Below are 5,808 nucleotides of genomic sequence, written 5' to 3' on the forward strand. Positions count from 1 at the left end.
TCTCTGTCTTTGCCTATCTCTTTTTTTCTTAATGAAATTGTATTATATGCGTAGCCTATAAAATTCACTTAAGAGCATATTATAGACATTTTGATCTAAGTATTTGATGGAGGTACCATATTTGTGTGTGTGTGTGTGTGTGTGTGTGTGTGTGTGTGTGTAGCAATGTACTTTACCTTAACCATATACTTTAAACTGTTTTCTGGTTTTCTTATAAAAGTATTCTTCTGTAAATCCATATATATTTAAGTTTTTAATTATTTCCTTAAGAGAAATTTCTCACTGTGGATTTTATGGACTAAAATGTCTGCTGATCTTCAAATTACATACTACATACTATCAAGTTGCCCTTTGAAAGAGCCTATCATTTAACCTACAACAGAGTTCATGGAAACTCCCACCTGCTCACAGATTTGTACCACTGTGGCACATCTTTAATTGCTAATGAATTTGTTTATATCACCACTTTAATTTACTTTCATATTTATATTTATATATTTGGTGTATTATACCTTTGTCGCTCTTCTACATTGCAAATATTTTACCAGCATATCATTTATTAACATTTTTGCTTTCTTATCAAAAAAAGTTTACATAGTAAAGAAATTTAATATTTCTCCTAATGATTCTTGCCTTTTAGCACCAAAAATGTAAAATTTATGGTGCTCAATGCAATATTTGGGTGTTTATTTCAATCTATGATAATGAGTAATGATTTTAAGTATATTTTCCAAAATTATCTCCATTATTTACTAAGTAATCTATTTTTCTCAATATTGTAAAAGTTCTATCCTCAAAAGTAAATTGTAATGTTTGCTTTGGTTTATTTCTCTAACAACATTTTGGTCCCATTAAACTCCTTGTTGATCATTTTACCAATATTTTAAATATATGTTACAAGTTGACAAGAAAAGTTTTATATTATTATTATTATCATAATTTTCCTGATTTATTCTTTCAATGTAAAAGTTTATTCTTCAAATAAAATTGGTAATTATTTGGTCATGTCTTCCCCCAAAAAAGGCTGTCTTTTTATAGGGAGTAGGAGATAGATGGATTCTAATAAATGCAGAAAATATTTGGGAAGAAAGGACATTTTTACAAAAATTGAGGCATTTCAACCAAGGGACTTGTTAGTGTCATTTATTTACCTTTTACAAAATTTCTCTTATTAAATCTTATAATTTTTTAACACATAGCAAATAGGATTTTTGTCACCATTAAAACCCCGAATTTTAGACAGATTCTTGGACTGGGTTCATATCCATCAGCTCATTAAACCTGAGCACCTGTCTCATCCCCAGTAGTTTTTTTCAGAACTGCTACCTTCACCAGGAGCCTCCATGAGTTTTCCCAACTCAAACTTGGGCTTCTCCAGCATTTTAACATTTTTAACAGAGACATAGAGATGATAAATAAATTAGCAAGCCTTTTCTATATCTTTTCCAATGTTATCTATAATCAGTTATTGACCACTTCTTTCAAGTAATGTTTTAAAAGTTAAAATTAAATCTTTAATGTTGAAAGTATTACATATGTCCCATTTTCCCCCCATTGATCTCTCCCAACCTGCCCCTTCCCCCCACTCCAGACCTTTACCCCCTATTATCTGTGTCTATGGGTTATGTATAGATGCATACAAGTTCATTGGTTGATCTCTTCCCACTCACCCACCCTCCCCTGCATTTATCCACATCTCCTGGGTCATGATTTCCATCATCTTCTTTCAGATTTGGTGGACCTATTGATGCTGAGCATAAGAGGCCTTCAAAATCTGACTGTTGCATCTATATCTATATCTATCTATATCTATGTATCTATATATAGATATATAGATATATAGATATGCCTAAGTCAGGGTTATGACCGGTCGACCGAACGACCAGTTGACTGGTAACTATGATGCACACTGATCACCAGGGGGCAGATGCTCAATGCAGGAGCTGCCCCCCTGGTGGTCAGTGCACACCCACAACCAACCTCCTGCAGTTCCTCCCCTGGCTGGCCGGCCCTGATCAGCTCTGATCGGGACTGGGTGAGACGGCCCCAATGGCCCCGATGGCCACGATGGCCCCGATGGCCAGCCAAGCTGAGGGACCCTACCCGTGCATGAATTTGTGCACCAGGACTCTAGTTTTTTTTTTAATAATTTCAACAAAGAATAGATGAAGCAAATAAAAATTGGTAGTCCTGATATCAGCATGAGCTATAGTCATACTTTGCCATTTTTTGCCCATGGAGGACATTTTGTCATGGGTAAGATCCATGCCATGAAAATTAGCACTTTTTGCCCTGGACATTCTAATTAGCTTGAATTTTCTAAATGAAACTTCATCATTCTTCAGATCAACTAGGTTCACTTCAAAAACATAACCCTTAATACCATCAGATGGAATTTTGGTTTCTTGAGTTCTTGTGACTAGTGCATTTCCAATATTTCTTTTTTTAAAAATATATATTGTATTGATTTTTTACAGAGAGGAAGGGAGAGAGATAGAGAGTTAGAAACATCGATGAGAGAGAAACATCAATCAGCTGCTTCCTGCACATATCCCACTGGGGATGTGCCCGCAACCCAGGTACATGCCCTTGACCGGAATCGAACCTGGGACCCTTCAGTCCACAGGCCGACGCTCTATCCACTGAGCCAAACCGGTTTTGGCTCCAATATTTCTTATATTGAGCATAGCTGGTGCTTTCACATTGCATCAATCATCCTTAGTAAATGGATCAACCACTTTTTTCTTGGCTCCCTTCTTGTCGTCTTTTTTTATAAAATGCTTGTTCTTGCCTACTGCCATGGTGCTGTTTGGAGAGCCAAAAGGCAAAGTCTTATAGTTTTATTGATAAAGTTCTTTTACATCTATTTAAGCTTATCCTTGCATATATTATGTATCTATTACTGTTTGATAATGCATGTATTTTATTTCCAACTCCTGATTTTTAAAAGGAAGCTACTTCACTGTACATGTTCTATTGGTAATAATGAACTCCCAGTATTTCTGATATATTTACCAATTTAGGAAATTTCTGGACATTTGAAAATAATAAACATAACTCTTTGTTTCTTTTTTAAATATATTTTTATTGATTTCAGAGAGGAAGGGAGAGGGAGAGATAGAAACATTAATGATGAGAGAGAATCATTGATCAGCTGCCTCCTGCATGCACCCTACTGGGAGTCGAGTCCACAACCCTGGCATGTGCCCTTGACCAGAATCAAACCCAGGACCCTTGGGTCTACAGGCCATTGTTCTATTCTGAGCCAAACCAGCTAGGATATAACTCTTCATTTCTAACATTTTTTTCCCTGAATACGTCAAGAGTATTAAATAATAATGGTGATTTCCATTCCATAATCTTGTGAAATTGTATTAATAATAAAATTAATTATTGTATTGTTCAATTGTAATAATGATGGATTTGTTAATACTCCACTAAGCATGATGCTAATGTAGCTTATATAGTACCTTCAAAAGTGTACTCCTGTTTTTAAAAGATGAAACTATATGAAATATATAAAGATACAGATGTAGATTTTAATATGGGCTTACATAAAGATATATTAGCTCACATTATTAAACTGGACAATTCTTCTTAGTAATTATTCTCATTAGTCATTATTGTATTCACTTTATTCGCCTATATAATTTTTAATCTTCTTACATTACCTGAATCCAGATATTGCTCCTCCTGTTACTTAAATTTTATCACTGCTCTTCATACAACCTCCACCCACTTTAACCCTACTTCCTAGTTGTAACTCAGAGTCACCATGGTCAAACCTATTGGACAGACTCACTCCTCTTCTTGACCAGCCACATCCTCCAGACTTTCTTACACCTATTAAAGTCATAATTCTCCCATTATTTAATCAAAACCCATAGTATCATCTCCAACTAATCCCTTCTTCCTTTTCTCTGTCCACTTTATTTGCCAATGCTTGTGGATTGTGCTTCTACGCGGCTTCTTCATCTTCTGCTCATGCTTACTGCAAATGTCCCTTGATGTAGTACAGAGGGAAGGAGTCCTAACAAATAGGATATAAAAAGAGTTTGTGTCCCCTGAGACTTCTGCCTTGTCTAGGGAGCAATATTTCTTCTTCCCCTTTGAATGCTTTCACCAGGTAAACTGAGGCATCTAGCCCATCAACAGACAAGATGGTCTCGGGGACTTAACAATATTGAGTGAAATGAAGACAAATATACATGATGAAGAAAACATGGCAAAAACATCCAGATAAAAAGTCAGGGAATAAAATCATTTCAGATTCTGAGTTGACTGCAAACTTGATTTTAATAATGCCACCCAAAATGTAATGTGTAACTGCCCTGATATAACTAGAAATCTTAGCCTTTTCAAAATGATATGTGCACTGCCTCAAAACTGTGAGAAAACAGAGCCATCAGCAGCATAAGCTGAGGAGACGAGGAAGGGGAGATGATGACTCCACTGGACTCTGCCTCACCCATCCACCAAGGATACTGCACTCAGTGTCTAGAGAAACATTACACACCTGCTCAATACCCAGAGAACAGCCTAAATGATGTATCATAACATATGAGGAGATGCAATAATTTAGGATTTTAGCCTGCAAAGGAAAAGACTTAAGAAATAGGTGCCCTGTAGTTAAATGGTTCTAATCTTAAAGAGATTGTCCTTTTGACTAAGCACAAACTAGCAAGATTGTTATTTTGGGGAGACTTAAAATATGGGGAGAATACATTTAACAAGATCTTCATCTTTTTAATCACATAAAAATAACTGCTAGTAGTCATTGAGTGTTTTCTTCCAGGCATTATTCTACATTCTACTTACATCATCTCTTTTAATCTTCTCAACCATTCTGTGAGGTAAATATTATTACTTACTTCCCATCTCATTTTCAGATTATCTGATCTCAATGTTTTTGTGAAAGATAAACTTGTGCCTAGAGCCAAGATTCTCCCAGGACTTTAGCATCCATCTGTTCTGGTCCTCAATGTTTGCGAATTAAACTCTCAAATAATAGAGTGACTGAAAGTTGGAAGAAGTAGGGGAAGAACTGAAAGCACATGCTGATTGAAACACCCTTATATAGTTTACTTAGGATGAGTCATGTTCTCCTTTTCATTGCAGGGTTCACAGATATCCTCGATTTTAACCTCAACCAACCAACACACACACACACACACACACACACACACACACACACACACACACCTGATTACCACAGCCAGCTATAGTGTGTGGTATATGGCTCATGATATGTAATGAAACAGCCAGCTATAATGTGTGGTATATGGCTCATGATATGTAATGAAACTGATGGAATCCTGTGTATACTAAGATATGCATTATTTTATAGACTGCGCAATAGATAGATAGATAGATAGATAGATAGATAGATAGATAGATAGATATAGATATACTGGTTATAAAACATAATCTATATTTTGTAAATTATCCTATATAATAAAAGCCCAGAAACTGAAATGGCAGAACTACTGGAGACCAGAACGACCACGGCCCCTCACCCTGGCCAGCTGCCTCCAGAAAGTGGTTAGGGCCAATCAGGCAGGCAGGCAAGCAGTTAGGGGGCAATCAGGAAGGCAGAGGCAGTTAGGGGCGATCAGTCAGGCAAGCAGTTAGGGGTGATTAGGCAGGCAGAGGCAGTTATTAGGGGTGATCAGGCAGACAGGCAAGCAGTTAGGGGTGATTAGGCAGGCAGCCGAGTGGTTAGGAGCAATGAGGCAGGTAAGTGAGTCATTAGGGGCTATCAGGCAGTCAGGTGAGTGGTTAGGGGCAATCAGGCAGGCAGGCAGGGGA

General features: G+C 36.9%; 1 protein-coding gene and 1 pseudogene across 1 annotated transcript in view; both read right to left on the reverse strand.

Annotated features, from left to right (window-relative positions):
• The window catches only part of LRFN5 (leucine rich repeat and fibronectin type III domain containing 5), a 293,562-nt gene that overhangs the window by 249,716 nt on the left and 38,038 nt on the right, over window positions 1-5,808 (reverse strand). The gene's annotated exons all lie outside the window — the stretch shown is intronic.
• On the reverse strand, window positions 1,189-2,801 carry LOC102763470 (annotated as a pseudogene).

The sequence above is a fragment of the Myotis davidii genome, unplaced genomic scaffold (genome assembly GCF_000327345.1).
Source record: "Myotis davidii unplaced genomic scaffold, ASM32734v1 scaffold273, whole genome shotgun sequence".
NCBI classification, from domain to species: Eukaryota; Metazoa; Chordata; class Mammalia; order Chiroptera; family Vespertilionidae; genus Myotis; species Myotis davidii.